This window comes from Lynx canadensis, chromosome A1 (genome assembly GCF_007474595.2).
Source record: "Lynx canadensis isolate LIC74 chromosome A1, mLynCan4.pri.v2, whole genome shotgun sequence".
Classification (NCBI taxonomy): Eukaryota; Metazoa; Chordata; class Mammalia; order Carnivora; family Felidae; genus Lynx; species Lynx canadensis.
The window spans coordinates 212,414,941-212,432,536 of NC_044303.2; the positions used below are offsets into that span (position 1 = coordinate 212,414,941).

The 17,596-nt window shown below is 45.2% G+C and overlaps 1 protein-coding gene across 2 annotated transcripts in view; it reads right to left on the minus strand.

Annotated features, from left to right (window-relative positions):
* RAI14 (retinoic acid induced 14) overlaps window positions 1–3,511 on the minus strand; it is a 145,164-nt gene extending 141,653 nt beyond the window's left edge. The window contains exon 1 of one of the 2 annotated variants that reach the window (XM_030331628.2): window positions 3,436–3,511. The gene's annotated coding sequence lies outside the window, so the exon portion shown is untranslated. The remainder of the gene's footprint in view (window positions 1–3,435) is intronic. The other variant, XM_032594587.1, reaches the window with a different exon arrangement.
* Between the last annotated feature and the right edge of the window lie 14,085 nt (window positions 3,512–17,596).

Below are 17,596 nucleotides of genomic sequence, written 5' to 3' on the forward strand. Positions count from 1 at the left end.
CATTCATCCAAACATTTGAGTACCAACTATTTGTCAACACTGCTCTAGGCACTAAGGATACAGCAGCAACAAAAGACACAAGATCCGTGCCTTTGCAGAGCTTGTGTTCTCCTAATGAGACGAATATGTACCAAAATATATGGCAAGCTAGGTGTTAAGCGCCATGGAGAAAAAAAAAAAAAGACAGAAGAGGGGCAGGGCATGCTGGGAGCTGATGTGACACACACCTGAGTGAAGACCTGGGGTACTGAAGGGCACAGCCATGGAGAGGATCTAGAAGGGTGGTCTAGACAGTGGGACAGCAAATGCGAGTGCTGAGGCAGGAATGTGCCTGGCGATTTGGAGGGATAATGAGGAAGCCCAAGTGTTTAAATGCCTTAAATTGCTTCCAGATTAAGGGGTTACAATTTGGGGCAAAATGTCAACACATTTTCATAAACTCTTAGAGCAAGAACATGCCTTTGCAAATGCTTGCTAAAACTACTTAATCTTACCAAGCTTGAAGAAATGAGGAAGAGAAGCTTGAGTGGGTAATCCAAGGTTACACCACTGGTGACGCCTGAGAAAAGCCTTTGGAACAAGTATCCCAAACTCAGCACCACAGTCTGTCTCAGACTTCAACTTTATAATTAAGAGGCTCTGTTCCTCCTCAAAAAAATGAAATTATAAAAAACAAAATAATCTAAGAATCTTAGAGCTGAAAATAGATCAAATTCACTTTTTTCACTCAACAGATAAGAGAGACCCTATGTACACCCTAAATTTTTGGTGAGGTATGAAATAATGAATGCAGCATTACCTAGACCCGATCACCCAGCAATTCATGGGATAGGTGTAGAACAGAAACCGGTCTCTAATAGCTTATAATAGCACTGTTCATTATACTTAAAAAAAAAAAAAAAATGGAAACAGATCAACTGCCCTTAGTAGAAAAAGTGTAACGGTGAAAAATTGGAAACATTCTAATTTTCTCTTTGCAAGGGATTAGTGTACTACCATTTACTTCTATGCTGGAATTCTCTGTAGCAGCTCAATAAGAGTTACATGGACCTCAACACATAATGACATTTAAAAATGCAAGGGGTGTGTACATAGACTTATGCCATTTATGTAAAATATTAAATACACAAGCTCACAGATATTGCTTATGGACATATAATATACAGAAATACCAAAACGTGCTTGGAAACTACGAATCTAACTTCACTTTAGTGGTCACCCGAAGACGGAGGAAGTGGAGGAAGAGTGGATAAAACACTTCAGTTGCAGTTTTATTGGCGGCGATATGAAACAAATAATGGACATATTAGCAACTTTTAAACATAAGTAGTGGCCATTTTTTATATGTGAAATATTTCCTACTTAGTTTTATATTGAAAGGAAAAAAGAAGAGAGACAAAGCTCCTCCATCATATTCCATTAACTGCAAGCCAAGTTTCCTTAACCTCCAAACCTCAGTTTCTTCACCTTTAAAATGTCAGTGACACTAAGTGTGCCTGCCTCAAAGAGGATTTGGGAAGCGGTGGCCTGGAGACAGTGCTTCAACGTCAGGGGCACAATCATGCCCCTATTTAGTCTCCATGGCCCAGCACCCACTCTTTCTATTCAATTTCACAAATAGCAATAAGATTTTTCACAACAGGGTTACAACCACCATCACCACCCCCCCAAAAAAAGAGTCATAAAACAAGTCTAAGGTGATAGACTTATTCATTAATAAATTCATTAATTTCATTAATTAATTTCATTAATTCATTAATAAATTCATTAATAAATTAATGAATGAATGAGTTAATGAAGCATCTCAAAGAATGGAGAGGAAAAAACCTGGGATCTCCCAGCACAGGACCACCTTTCCCAATGCAACTGTTATGCAAACACTGGTTGAAAATTATAAGAACTGGATAAGTTTTCTCACATTAAAGTCTACTATCTTACAAAAGGCCATGGAGGAAAAAAATGACACTGGTTAGGCATCATTAAGAAAAGATGATCAGATGACATCCACCAGTAATAAAACTCCCAGCCACACCTGTGAACAGGTGGGGGCCAGGGCAACCAAAATCCTCCCTGTGATGCACTCGCCCTTCTCCAACTTTGTGCAAACCACAAGGTGAGGCCCTGAGAGCAGCATCTGCTGAGTCCTACTGATGGACAGACCAGTTCCTCCCCCTGCCAGGCCCTTACAGTCTTAAGATCACATTCTCCAGAGAACTGGCAACGTCCGCATCCCAGCCAGCTTAGCATTCTCCTCTAGAGGAAGGAGAGCCGAGACCCTGCCAAATCACCTGGGAACCTGCGGCCACGGGAAGCTGCTGGTCTTGGTGGGCGGCCTTGAGCCCCCAGATATGCCCGGACCATTGGAAATAAAGTTGCGCCGACTGGGTTCCCTGGAGAAGCGCAAGCCTGGACAGACAGCCCAGGCCCCAGCCCCTGGGAGGTCACTTATAACTTCTCCACTTCACACTGGGCTCCATCCATTCAGTCTGCTGCCTCCCCGGGCTCCGGGACCCCACCCCCACCCCACAAAAGGGGAGAGGTCCACACGAAAAGGAGAGCGTGAACCAGAAGGCAGCAGACGAACCCTAAAAACTGCAGAAACTTAAGCGCGGACACAAACCTGCTCAAGCCCGCAGCCAAGGGAAGGCAGGTTAGAGTGGGTACCCACCCACCTGGGCAGAGGTGGGGACAGATGGCGGGCGAGCGCCCCTCGCCCGAAGTCCCAGCTGCCGCCCCGTGTGCGCCCGAACTCCAGCATCCCGCCTCCCGGCCCTCCTAGAAGCTGAGGCGGGGAAAAGGACACGAGGAGCGAGGGGCTCTAGCAGGCCCGGTGTAGCTTCGCCTGCACCCCTGGGCCAGCCAAAGAGCTCCCTAGAGTCAGAAAAGGAACAATAGCGGAGCCTCGGTCGCCGGAGCCATCCAGAATCTCCCGCTTGCACCTTCCTCCCACCCAGCTCCTCCAAGTTCAGCGCCGAGGCGGGTCGAGCCCAGAAGCGAGGACCCGGGTGGTGGGGGAGGGTGGGGGCGCCGGGCCGCCAGGCAGGTGGGAGAGGGTGCCGACTCGCCGCCCCCTCCCCAGGACGCCCTGCAGGGCTGGCCATTCATTCTCGCCCGCGCTCCCTCGGCCCGTCCAGCCCCGTGCCTCGCCGCTGCCGGCCTGCGAGGGGCGGTGGGGGGCAGGCAGCAGCAAAGCCCGCTCCCAACTTGGCCCGTTCCCCCCTGGCTCACTCGGATCCCCACATCCTCCTCTCCCTCTGCAGACAGCGGGCGGCCGGCGGCAGACAAGGGAGTGGTGGCGGGACCCTCGCTGCCACCCCGCTAAGCCGTTCCACCGGGCGCGCCGTCCCTCGCCGGAGCCCCAGACACAAAGGCGGGGCCGCGAGCCGGCTCCCCGCTCCGGGAAGAGCCTCCCGACTCGCGGCGCCGCGCACTCACCCCATCCAGGCGGCGGCGGCAGCTCCCGGGCCGCGCTGGCTGCGCCACTCGGCCCGCCGCTTCCCCAGGAAAACGCGGCCGCCGGGCTCGCTTCCTGCTCGGCTTCCTGCGCCTCGGTCCCTCCTCCTCCCCCGCTGCGGGGGTCAGTGGGCGCCACGGCTCCCGGGCTGGGCCGGCGGGGCGGGGGCAGCGGCAGCACCACCACGTGGCCACCCGGCGCCGGCCCCCGCCGACCTGGATCCAGCGGGAGCGAGAAGGGAGGTGCTCGCCTCTCCCCTCCCCTTCCACCCCGCGCGGCCCCAAATTCCGCGAGTCAGGTGACCCGGCCCCGCGCTGCGGCCGGGACCCGCGGGGGGGTGCTGCGGGCGTTCCCTGCGGACTTTTCGTTTTCCCGGGATCGTGGACCCTTCACCGCGGACGTGTCCCATCAGCATCACCGTCACCTGAACTTACTGGGAAACACCCGTGCTCGCACCCCCGGGTTTGGGACGCGTGAGATCCCGAATAGTATTCATTTCTGGCCAACCTCCAAAGTCGTCTGTGGTCGTGGGGCTGTGCCAAAAGTCACCGATCCAAGCGCCCACTTAACCACAGTCCAATCGGGTATATTTTCCAGAGTTACTGAACAGAAAGGGAACTAGAATCCGCTCATTCTCTGGACTGGCTGGAGTGACTGCTAACGCTCATCAGGTGGCAAGAGAAAACTACAGGCGTGAAGGGTTGCTCGGCTCGGGAGTTAGGAGAAATCTACCGCCTGAACGGAGAGGCACGAGTGGGGGACGTCCTCAGAGCGGTGTCCGGGATGCTCCGAGGGAGGGTCTTACCGCCCCATCCCCGCAGCGTCTCTCCCTTCTCCAGCCGGCTAAAACCGGCGTTTGAATCTTAATGGCCTCCTCCTGTAATTCCAAGGATTTCAGGGCTCTCCACCTACTCATTAATTTGGGGCTGCGTTTCCATTCATCCTAGTCTGGCTAACCAGCTACGGCTTAGAAAGTCTTTATTCACCATAGCCCCTCCCTTCCCCAGGTTAACTCTGCCTCCTTAACGCGGGGCAGGAAGCCTTCTAGAATAAATGACACGAGTCCTTTCTGGTGGGATCCACTGTAAGTCATTTGAACTTCAAGAAAAAAAGATTAATTCCAACGGAAGTGAAATTCACCCCAGCATAGTTCAGTTTTTAACGTCTTGGCTGTATCTTGACGGCCTAGACTTTAGAATTTGTCTTCCCCGCCCCCCAAGGGAACAGCCTTCTTTAGCTTTAACAGGTAACTTATCACATAGGAAGCAACTACGAACTGTGAAGTAACTGCAGCATGGTCTTCCTAAATCATACATCAGAGATTCTTTCGAAAAGTGATGAATAGCCTGTTTAAAGCAAGACACACACTCCTCTTCCTGTCCTTTACCCCTCGTGAATAAAATGACACTCTAAGAGAAATGTGAACCGGCAAACGTTTTGTTTGTTTAGTGCTGGCAATTTCTACAACACGGTTTTTCATTACGGTTCACACTTCAGGTGTACTGTAGGAGAGTGGGGGAGACAGACCCTGCCACTTGTGGGCTTTTTGTTCTGCTTTTAGCAGATCAGTCTCCTTCAGAGACAGCTGAAAAGGTGGGCTTTGGAATATGGTACAGAGTATATACCATGCCCCCTTGGAAAGCAAACATGTGTATGTATCCTGCAGGAACAGTTGACAAGTCGAAGGAGTTAATATCGAACAACATTAAACAATTATTTTTCTTTTACACCACAATGCAGCATCCCAGCCACTTACCTCTGAGTGTGCCTGCCTATGTCAGCTCTGTGGCTCCTGTGGGTGGCTTGCTTGCTTATTCTCCTTAGCGTATAACCTCACCCTCAGACATCAGTAAGTCCAACTCTGGTGTGGGGTTGCTGTGGAGGGAAGGACTCTTATAGTTAGGCTGATACGCCAAGATCCTTTTCCAGATCCCTCCTGCCCCCTGAAAATTCAAACACCTGATTCAGACCACAGCTGAAGTTCTGCCATCTGCAGAGGAATTGATGGTCAAGTATGGTTTGGAACAGAATCTTCTCATTGGTGGGGGTTTGTGTGCTCTTTGCCCAGGCCTTTTAGAAATGCTACCTCATTCAGGGTACATGGAATACGCTCCTTAATGGAGAGCAGGCCCATGTGAAAAGGTTTGAGAAGGCAGTAAGGATAAAATGATCATCCCAACTGCATAAAAAGTGGGGAAAACCTCTTTGGGAAGAACAACATGTTGTATTTTAATAGGGGTGTTACTGCCAAATCAAGGTAACTGTAGTGTAATAAGAACAGAGACCATGTTCCTAACTTGCCATTTGAACTTCACCAAATGTTTGAATCTCTCTCGGCCCCCCTTCCCAAATCAGTAAAAAAAGAACACTGAAATACATGGCCTCTGAGAAGTTTTTCAGATCTAACATCCTGAGCCCCTTCTCTTAATTTGAAGAGCCATCGCAAGCTATTTTGTTGTTACACTCTATGGCAAAGCATCATTCTCTAATTGTTTTAGCAGGTCAGTCTCATACCGACAAGATTCCAGACTCCTGAGAGGGTTGCCATCTAGGATCCATGAAATTCATTGATTGGTAGGGTCAAATTTTCATTTTTGAGATTAAAAAATGTCACATTCCTTATTTCTTGCTCCCTTGCTTATCAGTATTGTTTCTCCCCGGATTAGGAATGTCTTAAGTCTGGGAAACCAAGGCTGAGACTAGTTGGGGTAACAAGAAACTGTCCCTAATAGGAGAAATAGAGATAGGCATCACAGCAGAGCCAAAAAGTAACCCTTTGCTTTATTTGGCATTTGGTTAGGATCTGACTACACTTCTGGGTCTAGTTAGAAACAGCATGATTTACAGGAATGTGGCGATATTGGCCCCAGTCCAGAGAATGGAACAAAAACACAATCAAAAGGTTGGAGGGAGAGAATCTACAGAAAAGACCCTATATATTCATAGAAAAACCACTTTTTTGTATTTTCTTAGGGATGTTTCTGAATAGGAAATTGTGACATGGGAGAATTAATAAGATAACTTTAATAAAGCATCTTAATGATTCAGTAAGACCATAGCAATAAAGTAGACCACAAACACTCAGCACTTGAAATGTCATTAGCCCAAATTGTGTTGTGCTGTGCATGCAAAATATACAACAGATTTCAAAGATGTAGGATGAGAAAAAAAAATGAAAAGTATCTCACTAATAATTTTTTAACATTAAAAAAAAAGTTTTATTTATTTATTTTGGGGGGGGGGGAATGGCAGAGAGAGGGGGAGAGAGAGAATCCCAAGCAGGTTTCTTGCCATCAACTCAGAGCCCAAGATAGGGCTCGAACTCCTGAACCATGAGACCATGACCTGAGCCAAAATCAAGAGTTGGACACTTAACCAACTGAGCCACCGAGGCGTCCCATCTCACTAATAATGTTTATAGTAATTACATATCGAAAGAGAGAATCCCAAGCAGGCTCAACGCTTAGCATGGAGCCCAACAAGGGGCTCAATCCTATGACCCCAGCTTTATGACCCGAACTGAAATCAAGAGTCTGATGCTCAACCAACTGAGCCATCCTTAAGGTGTCCCTTAAGATTTTACTTTTTTAAGGTTATTTTATTTTGAGAGAGAGAGAGAGGAGGGAGAGGGGCAGAGAGAGAAGGAGGATCCCAAACAAGCTTCACACCCAGGGCAGAGCCCATCTTGGGGCTCAGTCCCACGACCATGAGATCATGACCTGAGCTGAAACCACGAGCTGGATGCTGAACCCACTGAGCCACATGGGCACCCCACTTTTTTCTTTTTAAACTGTGGTTGGTTAACTAGAAAGTTATAAATTACTATGTAGCTTACATTTTATTTCTATTGGATAAAACTGCCACAGGGGCTAATTATTAGCACCTAAGACACATTTACCAATCGCTCCATATGAGGCTTTTTGCTAAGCGGTATATACATAACCACTGCGACCATATACTTAATTATTCAATCTGGGACTCTTTTGACACTTTTGAGAATGAAAGGGGGCAGGCAAATTCTAAACCAGCCAAGCTACTAGGACAAAAAGCATAAATTGGAACAGTCCTGAGCAAACTGAGATGGCAGGCCACCCGAACGAACATTAGGTCATTTAATCTTTATGTTGGGGAGAAAGAATCTCTCTGCTCTTCAAAGTCCTTCTAGCTGGACTAAGAATCAAATTGACATGCGACAGATTAACAGAAGAAAAATCACATTTATTTTTGGACATCCAGAGAATCCACACAGACATGAAATTCTAAGGCAGCCGGGCAACATGAAGCTTCTATGAGCCAAGGAGAGGGGTAGGGGACTGAGGACACAAAAGACAGGAAGACCACTAGCAGGAAGATGAGAGGAGACTTTTTGAGAACAAGGTTGCCCTCTCATGGAGATAAGTTTCTTAGGTAAAAAGGAATCTCTGTTGATAGCTCTCTTCCCGGTACATCAACCCTATAAGTGCCATTATTATCCCTTTTGGCACTTGAGGGAACTGGAGCACAGAGGGATTAAGTAACTTGCCTAAAGTCACACAGCTAGTGGCAATGTTGAGATTCAAATTAGGGCAATCTGGCTCTAGAGGCTTCACTCTTGACTGCTATATAATACTGTCATCTTAAGACCTAATATAGATAGAGAATTTAATAGATGCAAAGTTTTTCTTAATGCAGCAACTTGGATGGGGTATCATCCTATTTTTACAAGACGCAGAAACTGAGTTTCAAACAGATCGGGTAACCTGCCCAAATCATAGAGCCAGAAATAGAGGCAGCAAAAATCAAAGTTTGAGATACCCGACTCCAGAGCGGTCCTCCTAACCACTACCCCATATTGTCTTCAGGCCACACTGACTTATAAAGCACTTCTGTATTGATCTTATGACTTCTCCCGGTTCTGGCAAAGGCCTGGTGGATAATAGGACTGGAACCCGGGTGAGATTAACCTTACAACAGGCAACAGCCACCGAAAGCTCAATCTTAGTGGCCTCTCCTCTCTCCATTTTAAGATGCTCCAAATAGCCATCATGCTGCCAGGATGGTGGGTCTGCCGTGCATATTAGAAATCACAGAAAATGTTCTCCCAGTAAGGTAGTGGAGGAGGGTATCATGAGGAATTCGAGAAAATTGAGAAGGCAATTACTTTGTTGCCAGAAATCTAAGCAAAAAAGTGTTCACAGAGCTCCCCAGGCAGAAGCAGTGTTACGGAATGTAAATCTACAGCTGTGACATGTGTACCTTTTCTCCTTCGTCGACGGTGGGTCACAATCTTGGCAGCCTGTTAGAACCACCTGCCTTTAAAGATCACCAATTGCCTTGGCCCCATGCCCTAGGATACTGATTAAAGTGGTCTGGTGTGGGGCCCAGGCGTTGGTGTTTTATACTCTCTCCCTAGATTATCATAAAGTGGGGCTGGGCTTTATGGGCTGTTGCAGCCATGCCTGGAGCACCTGGTTCTTGGTTTAGCACTGCAAGCAAAGATGACATTGGGTGAAGAGGGTGGGGTGGCTCTGGCAGTGGGCCTTACAGGAATCAGTGCTCCAGAAGGATTTCTCGACAGAGTGGTTCTCAACCAAGCCACTGTTTTTCTTGGCCCAGTGCACTTGTTTTCTGTTACGGCATTAAACCTGAGCTCTGAAATTTTTGTCTTCTTCATTGAGATCAACCCCTGCCTGTGAGACATTTTAATTCATGCTCCTTCCTTATCCGAATAGTGCACCCATAATAAACCTGTGTACGACTCTGGCTGATGAGTTATTTTGCATCTGTTATGGCTTCTTGCTTGTGTGTTTCAAAGGCTTTGGAGTCATTTAACTTCTGTTAGTCATTTTCACTTTTCCATTTGTGTTTCTTCTCTTTAAAATCCTCAGTAGACTACACAAACTAGATTTCTTGTTTTCGAAATTGGTCTTTCAACTCTGCAAGTGAACACATTTTTAAGATTCATTTTGCACAGCAGACTGTTAGTACTTAAGATATATGACTACACTGCTGTGAAGATATTTAACAAAATTCCACAAGGCCTTTGTTTGTTTTGCCTTAATACAAATTCCTCAACTATCCAGAAATATGCACCTCAAGCAGGTTTCTCACATTCAGGATGGAGGTTCTTATAAGGTAAAATTATCATTCTTCCTTTGGCTTCTATTTCAAAGACAGCCCTGTAATTTATTGTTCTAGACTTCCTGCTTGAGTTTCAGAACAAGATTCAGACCATGAAAATGTTTTGGACTGTCCTGTGATATGCCAGAAGAGAGGAGAGGGACAGAATTGGGGGAGCCAGAGAGATCACCGTGGAAATATTCCTTCAACAGAGATGAAGTGGGACAGGGAAGGTCCACAGAATCCACAGAAGCCAGCAAAAGCAGAAGCCAGAAAAGGGCCATGGTGACTTCCTCCAAAGGATTCCTAGAACCTTTAGAACACAAATGCCAAGAAGACAAATTGGCTTCACAATAATAGACCAATAAAAGGGAGGAGGGCAGAGTTCTGGTGTTAAGGATATCGAGGTCACTGTTGGCCAACCAGAGGGGAGTTTGTTCTTTAGAATTACATTAAAAGGAAGTGGTTTGGGAGGCCATTTGAGAGAACCAGAAGACTCAGTTGGCACTGACTTAGTCTGGGAAATTTGCCACCAAGAGACCCGGGGCTCTGGGACGAAGAGAGGGAGGTGAAGGTCTGAGTGGGTCTCATATTTGCTTTGTGGGCTTCTGGAAAGTATTTTAAAACATTTTTATTTAAACTTTGACCTTAAGAGGACTCTCCATTCACATCCAACATAACTCACTCATATTAAGAAATATGAATTATGAGAACATTCAGTGTGTTTCTTTTTATCCTGATGCTCTTTCCCTGACCTAACTGCCTTCTGTTCCAAGTCAGAGCATTCTTACTTGCATGTGTGATTCGGAGGGGCAGAAAATGATGCAAGTTTATAGGTAGGTGCACCTTGAAGAAATTTTAGAAGTGTGTGAGGCCACTTCTGTGGACGAACCAGTGAGAACAGAGGATCTGTATTGGGGCAGGAATCCTCCCAGTGTGGCCTGGGGAATGGGTTTCTCCAGCCAGAAGCAACTGTCCCCCACTGGGCAGAAGTCATGATTGGCTTCTTTTTTATTTTCTCTTTGTTTTTAAACATGGAGTAACAATGAGAATTGAAGGAATTTTTAAAAACAAAAACAAAGAAGAAATACTCTGGCTGGAACCCTGGCTTCTCCACTTCTAAGCTGTGCAATTTGGGGCACGTCAATTAATCTTTCTTAGCCTCGGTTTCTTCATTGGCCAACTGGGAGTAGTATTAGTACCTGCCTCTTGGGTTATCTTGTAGCTTAAATAATTAATACATATGAAACACGTACAACAGTACCTGGCACAGAGCAAGAGCTAAAAATATAATATTGATAATTATTACCTACATGGGGAAGAGTAAGAGATTCACAGAGGCCTGAGGAAAATAAAATAGTGGTATATATCAAAATCAACTCAACTGTTATTAAAAATGTCATAACCTGCGGGGTGCCTGGGTGGCTCAGTCAGTTAAGTGTCTGACTTCGGCTCAGGTCACGATCTTGCACTCCGTGAGTTCGAGCCCCATGTCGGGCTCTGTGCTGACAGCTCAGAGCCTGGAGCCTGCTTCCCAGTCTGTGTCTCCCTCTCTTTCTGCTCCTCCCCTGCTCATGCTCTGTCTCTCTCTGTCTCAAAAATAAATAAAAACATTAAAAAAAAATGTTTTAAATGCCAAAGCCTGTAGTTTAAACATTCCTAGGGTGCTATTTGCTAAGTCTCTTTTTTAAAATTTTTGTTAATGTTTATTTTTGAGGGAGAGTGCGTGCCCACCATCAAGTGGGGGAGGGGCAGAGAGAGGGAGGCACAGAATCCAAACCAGGCTCTAGGCTCTGAGCTATCAGCACAAAGCCTGACGCAGGGCTCAAACCCATGAACTGTAGGATCATGATCTGAGCCGAAGTCGGACGCTTAACCGACTGAGCCACCCAGGTGCCCCTCTCTGTTAAGTGAAAGTGAAAGTTATATGAAAACTTTGTCAACTAAACTGTAAGGTATAGCACTGAACACACCAAGAAAGAAAAAACTGGAGATGTTTTCTGTCTTCAAGGAACTTCCAACCTATTTGGAGAGATGGTCTATAGACCTACAGGGACAGAGTCACCATGTTGCTTTCTAGTTCTTTGACACTATTCTGTGGCTCTGCCAAGCCACGTTGCCTGGAAAACAGTGACTTTGAAAATGTGAGACATTCTGTTCTGCTTAAATATTAGGAAGCAGTGTGTTATGGGAACCAAAATATAAGTAACTCATGCGTACCCACAGAGGTTCCTATTACAACACGCAGCCTGGCTTGACATTGATTGTGCTATGCAGCTTCCATGTTACTAAGTAATGTTGGGATTGAAACACTATCGGCGTCATAATCAGCTGCCTGTTCTAGTGATAACAATGCCTATTACGAGATAATGGTGGCTTTCACACAATAGGGGCATGTTTTCCTCATATTTTGCAAACTCACTTGCTTTCAGATCAGTGGTTCAAGGTGGTCAGGTCTGAGGCCTTTGTGGTCCTCTAGGTTTTCCCTCATTATTAGAGGACAGCTTGCCCACTTACAGCATCCATTCTGTGTTCAGGCAGGAAGAAGGGAAAGAGTAGACAGCCAGTAGAGTCTGCTCTATAGGGAAATTTTCTGAAAGCTCCAACCAACATCTCAATTTTATTGGCCAAACTGTGTCACATGGCCACTCCCATCTGAAAGGAAGGGAAAGAAATATAGGTGTTTAGCTGGGTGCATTGTATACAAAGTGAAATTGGGGTCTGACTAATAGGAAAATGGGGAGAATGGTATTTCATTTATCTGTTGCTGTAAAATAAACAAGCTCAAAACTTAGTGTCTTAAAACTAAAACAATATATTGTTTCTCATGATTCTGTGGGCTAACCAGGTGGTTCATTTGCTTCATGTGGTATAGGCTGGGGTACTAGGATTGCCAAAAGGTATAAAATGGCCTCATTCCTACAGCTGATAGTTAGTGTTGGTCCCTAGCTGGATTTCAGTAGGGAATCTTGGCTGAGACCTCAGCTCTTCTCATGGTTCTTTGGGCTTCCACATGGACGGTTGGCTTGGTTCTAAGAAAGAGTGCCCCAAGAAGATGAGCCTCGATGTGCAAGGGCCTATTAAGCCTCCACTTACATCATGTTTGCCATAGTCCCATTGGTCGAAGCTAATCATATGGCCAAGACCAGAGTCAAAATGGGAAGGAACTACACAAAAACATATATGCCAGGAATCATAGTACATTGGGAACCACCAAAATACCAGACCACTGAAGGGTAGGCATCTAGCCATCTCTGCCAAAGCATCTTTTGATGCTTATATTTATTATATTAATATCAATATATTAAAATTGATCAATGCTGGGGCACCTGGGTGTCTCAGTCGGTTAAGCGTCTGACTTTGGCTCAGGTCGTGATCTCGCAGTTCATAATTTCGAATCACAAACTCTGTGCTTTGTGAGCACAAGGCCCACTTCAGATCCTCTGTCCCCCTCTCTCCCTCAAAAATATATACACATCTAAAAAAATTGATCAATGCTTATTCTGCAGCAAATGTAGGCCAAATACTTTGCAATCATTAACTCTGAAAATTCTCACAACAACCTCAAGGGGTAGATACTCTGATTTCCATTTAGAGATGAAGAAATAGGTTAGGAAAGGTTAAGAAACTTGCCCAAGGTCACAAAGTAAGAAAACACCAGGGCTGGAACTTGAACCCAACCTGAATGTTCAGCTGGGAGCACAATTTGGGAGCAGAGTCTGATTGTAGGGAGATGATAGAAAATCAAGTGACAGGGATCTGATGAAATTAGCTATTTTTAAAAGATTGTCTTCACGTTTTAAATTTTTTAAAAATGTTCATTCATTTTTGAGAGACAGAGAGCAAGCGGGGTGGGGCAGAGAAGAGAGGGAGACAAAGAATCCAAAGCAGGCTCCGGGCTCTGAGCTGTCAGCACAGAGCCCAATGTGGGGCTCGAACTCACGAGCTGTGAGACCAGGACCTGAGCCTAAGTCAGACTCTTAACCGACCAAGCCACCCAGGTGCCCCTGTCTTCATGTTTTTAGACACCATTCTCTTCCCTCCTCTCCTTTAGTAGGTACAGAGTTAAGGCAGAAGGACTATATCAAGAAGATGTCCACTCGCTTCTTTGTCAGGGGATCTGATGTGTACTGGGACCATCTTCAGCAAGAGTACATAACTGGAATCAGAGGTTAAGACACCCATTAGGCAGAAGGAGTTGGATGGCTACATTTGCCCTTGAGAAGACCTGAGGAAGAAGTTTGACATGGAGGAGTCTTGTTTAAGGAATCCTTTAAGGGGTTTCTGAAAGGTGTAAAATGAAGTTTAATGGACTCACACCTGGACAAGAGTGAGAAAGGTGAATCTCACTAACATGCTAAAAACACCTCCAAATTATGCAAATCATAATACAGACACTATACTTTGTTTGAAAGTATGTTTCTCCAAGTGTGATTTAGGGATTCGTCCACAGAAATTATGACTCTATCTCCAGTGGGTCAGTCAGAAAGTCTGCATGTTTGGGGTGCTTGGGTGGCTCAGTTGGTTAAGCATCTGACTCCTGATTTCAGCTCAGGTCATGATCTCATGGTTCATGGGATTGAGCCCCGAGTTAGGCTCTGCACTGACAGCATGGAGCCTGCTTGGGATTCTCTCTCCCCCTCTCTCTCTGCCCCCCCCACTCTCTCTCTCTCTCAAAATAAAGAAACATTAAAAAAAGGAAAACTGCATGTTTAAGGAACATTCCAAGTGACTCTTACATACAATAAGCTACCAAATTATTGATTTAAAATGTTCTTTCAGTATGATGATTAAATTTTTTTTTTATGTTTTTATTTTATTTTTAAGAGAGAGACAGACAGACAGACAGAGACAGAGTATGAGCAGGGAAGGGGCAGAGAGAGAGGGAGACATAGAATCTGAAGCAGGCTCCAGTCTCTGAGCTGTCAGCATAGAGCCTGACGCAGGGCTCGAACTCATGGATGGTGAGATCATGACCTGATCCAAAGTTGGATGCTTAACCTACTGAGTCACCCAGGCTCCCCTAGCATGATGATTTTTAAATTTGTGCTTTTCAAGCTTTAATGTGCATGTGAATCCCCGGTATCTCTTGAAAAGGCAGATTCTGATTCCATAGGTCGGAAGAAAGGCTTGGGATTCTGCACTTCTAGCAAATTCCCAGTGATGCTGCTGGTCCAAGGAATCACACTGAAAAACAGAACAAACGCTTTTGGGCTAAAAAGTGAGGAGACAGATGTAAACAGTGGGAGTGAAGGTAGGGGTACCCACTGCCATCCACAGGATGTCACTGCTCTTTCCAAAGAGGTCACTATGAGAAGACAGTGTGGCAGCAATAGAGGGAGCTTAACGATGTTCAGAGTGGGCTTCGACAATCCAGGTGAGATAGACAGGCAGGTGCACTTATGAAGGTGTTTTTCTAATGAGTCTGGCCTTGAGGATCTCAGGTGCTGTGAAAAGAGCTCAAACAATCTCAAAGACTGAGAAATTGAACTAAATGAACACAGATGTTTAGAGGAGCTGAACTCCCAAGGTGCAAGAATACACAATTTGTATTCAAGAGTTTGTTTTCTTTCAACGCTTGCTTTTTACTATGGTATTGCATTGTTTATAAGTGGAAGGAAGAGACTGGTATATATTATGTACTAGTTTACTTTAAAAAAGTGTATTTTTAGTCCTTGCAAATTGAGTCTGAATTCCTAATTAGGCAGATGCTACCCCAGGAGCACAGACGATGCACCCCAGAAGGCACACCAGTGCATTCTCCTTTAGAAGCTGAACTTGCTACTGTACTTTTTCCTCAGAGTGGCTTGCCCTGATACCACCTTTAGAGTTAACAGAGGACTTTTATAGCCACTTATCCCATTTTACGTCCCAATTACAAAAAAAAAAAAGTAAGTAAATAATTACTCTCCTATTTGCAGATTGAAAAAAACAAAAAATTACAGAGAGTTTTAGGGATTTGTCAAAGGGGCAGGGCCAAAATGAGAACCCAGTTTTGGGTTTTCTGAGTCCCAGCCCCATGACCTGTTTGCTACAATGCAATTGTTTATAGCAAACAATACAATATTTCCATGGGTTATTGGAGTCTCACCTGGATTAGAAAGGAAAAGAGAAGAGGCTCTCTGTCCCACTAAACTGAAGCAAGAACACCACTGCCTCACAGGCAACTGAAGAAGTCCTCAGGGGTTACAGAAGCCCCAGCCTGCAGAGCCCAGGAACACATTTCTGCCTCAGCAAAAGAGCTGACTGGAAATTCTGGAAAATGTTCCCCTACAAAAACACAAAAGCACTGAATAATAATACCAAATGTTTGGTTAAAAGCACAGTTAAATTTATAAGAAAGTAAATGAGATTCACAGCAGGTAAGAAAAAAGTTGAAACCAGAGTGGTCAGCAAACCCTGAAGCATAGAGCTGCTTTGGGGGCATGAGTTGATCCAGGGAGTTCGGTTCTTTTTTTTTTTTTAAATTTTTTTTTCAACATTTATTTATTTTTGGGACAGAGAGAGAGACAGAGCATGAACAGGGGAGGGGCAGAGAGAGGGAGACACAGAATCGGAAACAGGCTCCAGGCTCCAAGCTGTCAGCACAGAGCCATCAGCCCAGAGCCTGACGCGGGGCTCGAACTCACAGACCGCGAGATCGTGACCTGGCTGAAGTCGGACGCTTAACCGACTGCGCCACCCAGGCGCCCCTGGGAGTTCGGTTCTTTATGGGGGAACTAAAGTCCTGTGGGAATGAGAACTGAGTTCCTGAAAAAAGCTGGGGGTCTCAAACATCTATACTCTCAAGGAAAAAGTTGAGCTGGGAAAAGAGTTCATCCTTTGGCAAAAGAAACCCAACAAGGAAATGTGTTTGTCTCAGGCCTTGGTCAAAGGGATGAAAAACAAAACAGCAACCAAAAGTCTTTCCTGAGAATTTATAATTCCAAGCCTAGCCTCACAGAGGTTAAGTATTCACTCTACTTATAGGGTCTGGGAATCCCCAGGTAGAAAAATTATCTTAAAAGTATTTCAAGTTCATAATACCCCAAGGCACCAGGTGTATGGAGGAATGCACCTTCAATCCAGACTCTTCAGGGCTCCTGCATTTAAGAGGAGCCTTATATGAACGAAAAATTAAAAAAATTAGAAACACATGAGAAATTAGGCTATCATAAATCGGGCTCAGCAGAATAAAAGAGAACATAATTAGACTATAACAACCCGGGGTGTAATATCATCTAATACAAGATGTGAAATAAGTACGTTTGAAGTATTTACAAAGAAACAGAGAAAATTATAGACATAAGACATGAACAAAAGACTATCAAGAATAAATGGGAAGTTTTGCAAATAACCAAACGGAATTTCTAGAAATGTAAACTATAGAAAATGAGATTTAAAATGCAAAGGATGTCAGCTGCAGCAATTTCTTACTTGACACATCCCCAAAGGCAAGGGAATTAAAAGCAAAAATGAACTACTGGGACCTCATGAAGATAAAAAGCCTCTGCACTGCAAAGGAAGCAATCAACAAAACTAAAAGGCAACCAACGGAATGGGAAAAGATATTTGCAAATGACATATCGGACAAAGGGCTGGTATCCAAAATCTATAAAGAGCTCACCAAACTCCACACCCGAAAAACAAATAATCCAGTGAAGAAATGGGCAGAAAACATGAATAGACACTTCTATAAAGAAGACATCCAGATGGCCAACAGGCACATGGAAAGATGCTCAACGTCGCTCCCCATCAGGGAAATACAAATCCAAACCACACTCAGATACCACCTCACGCCAGTCAGAGTGGCCAAAATGAACAAATCAGGAGACTATAGATGCTGGAGAGGATGTGGAGAAACGGGAACCCTCTTGCACTGTTGGTGGGAATGCAAACTGGTACAGCCGCTCTGGAAAACAGTGTGGAGGGTCCTCAAAAAATTAAAAATAGATCTACCCCATGACCCAGCAATAGCACTGCTAGGAATTCACCCAAGGGATACAGGAGTGCTGATGCATAAGGGTGCTTGTACCCCAATGTTTATAGCAGCACTTGAAACAA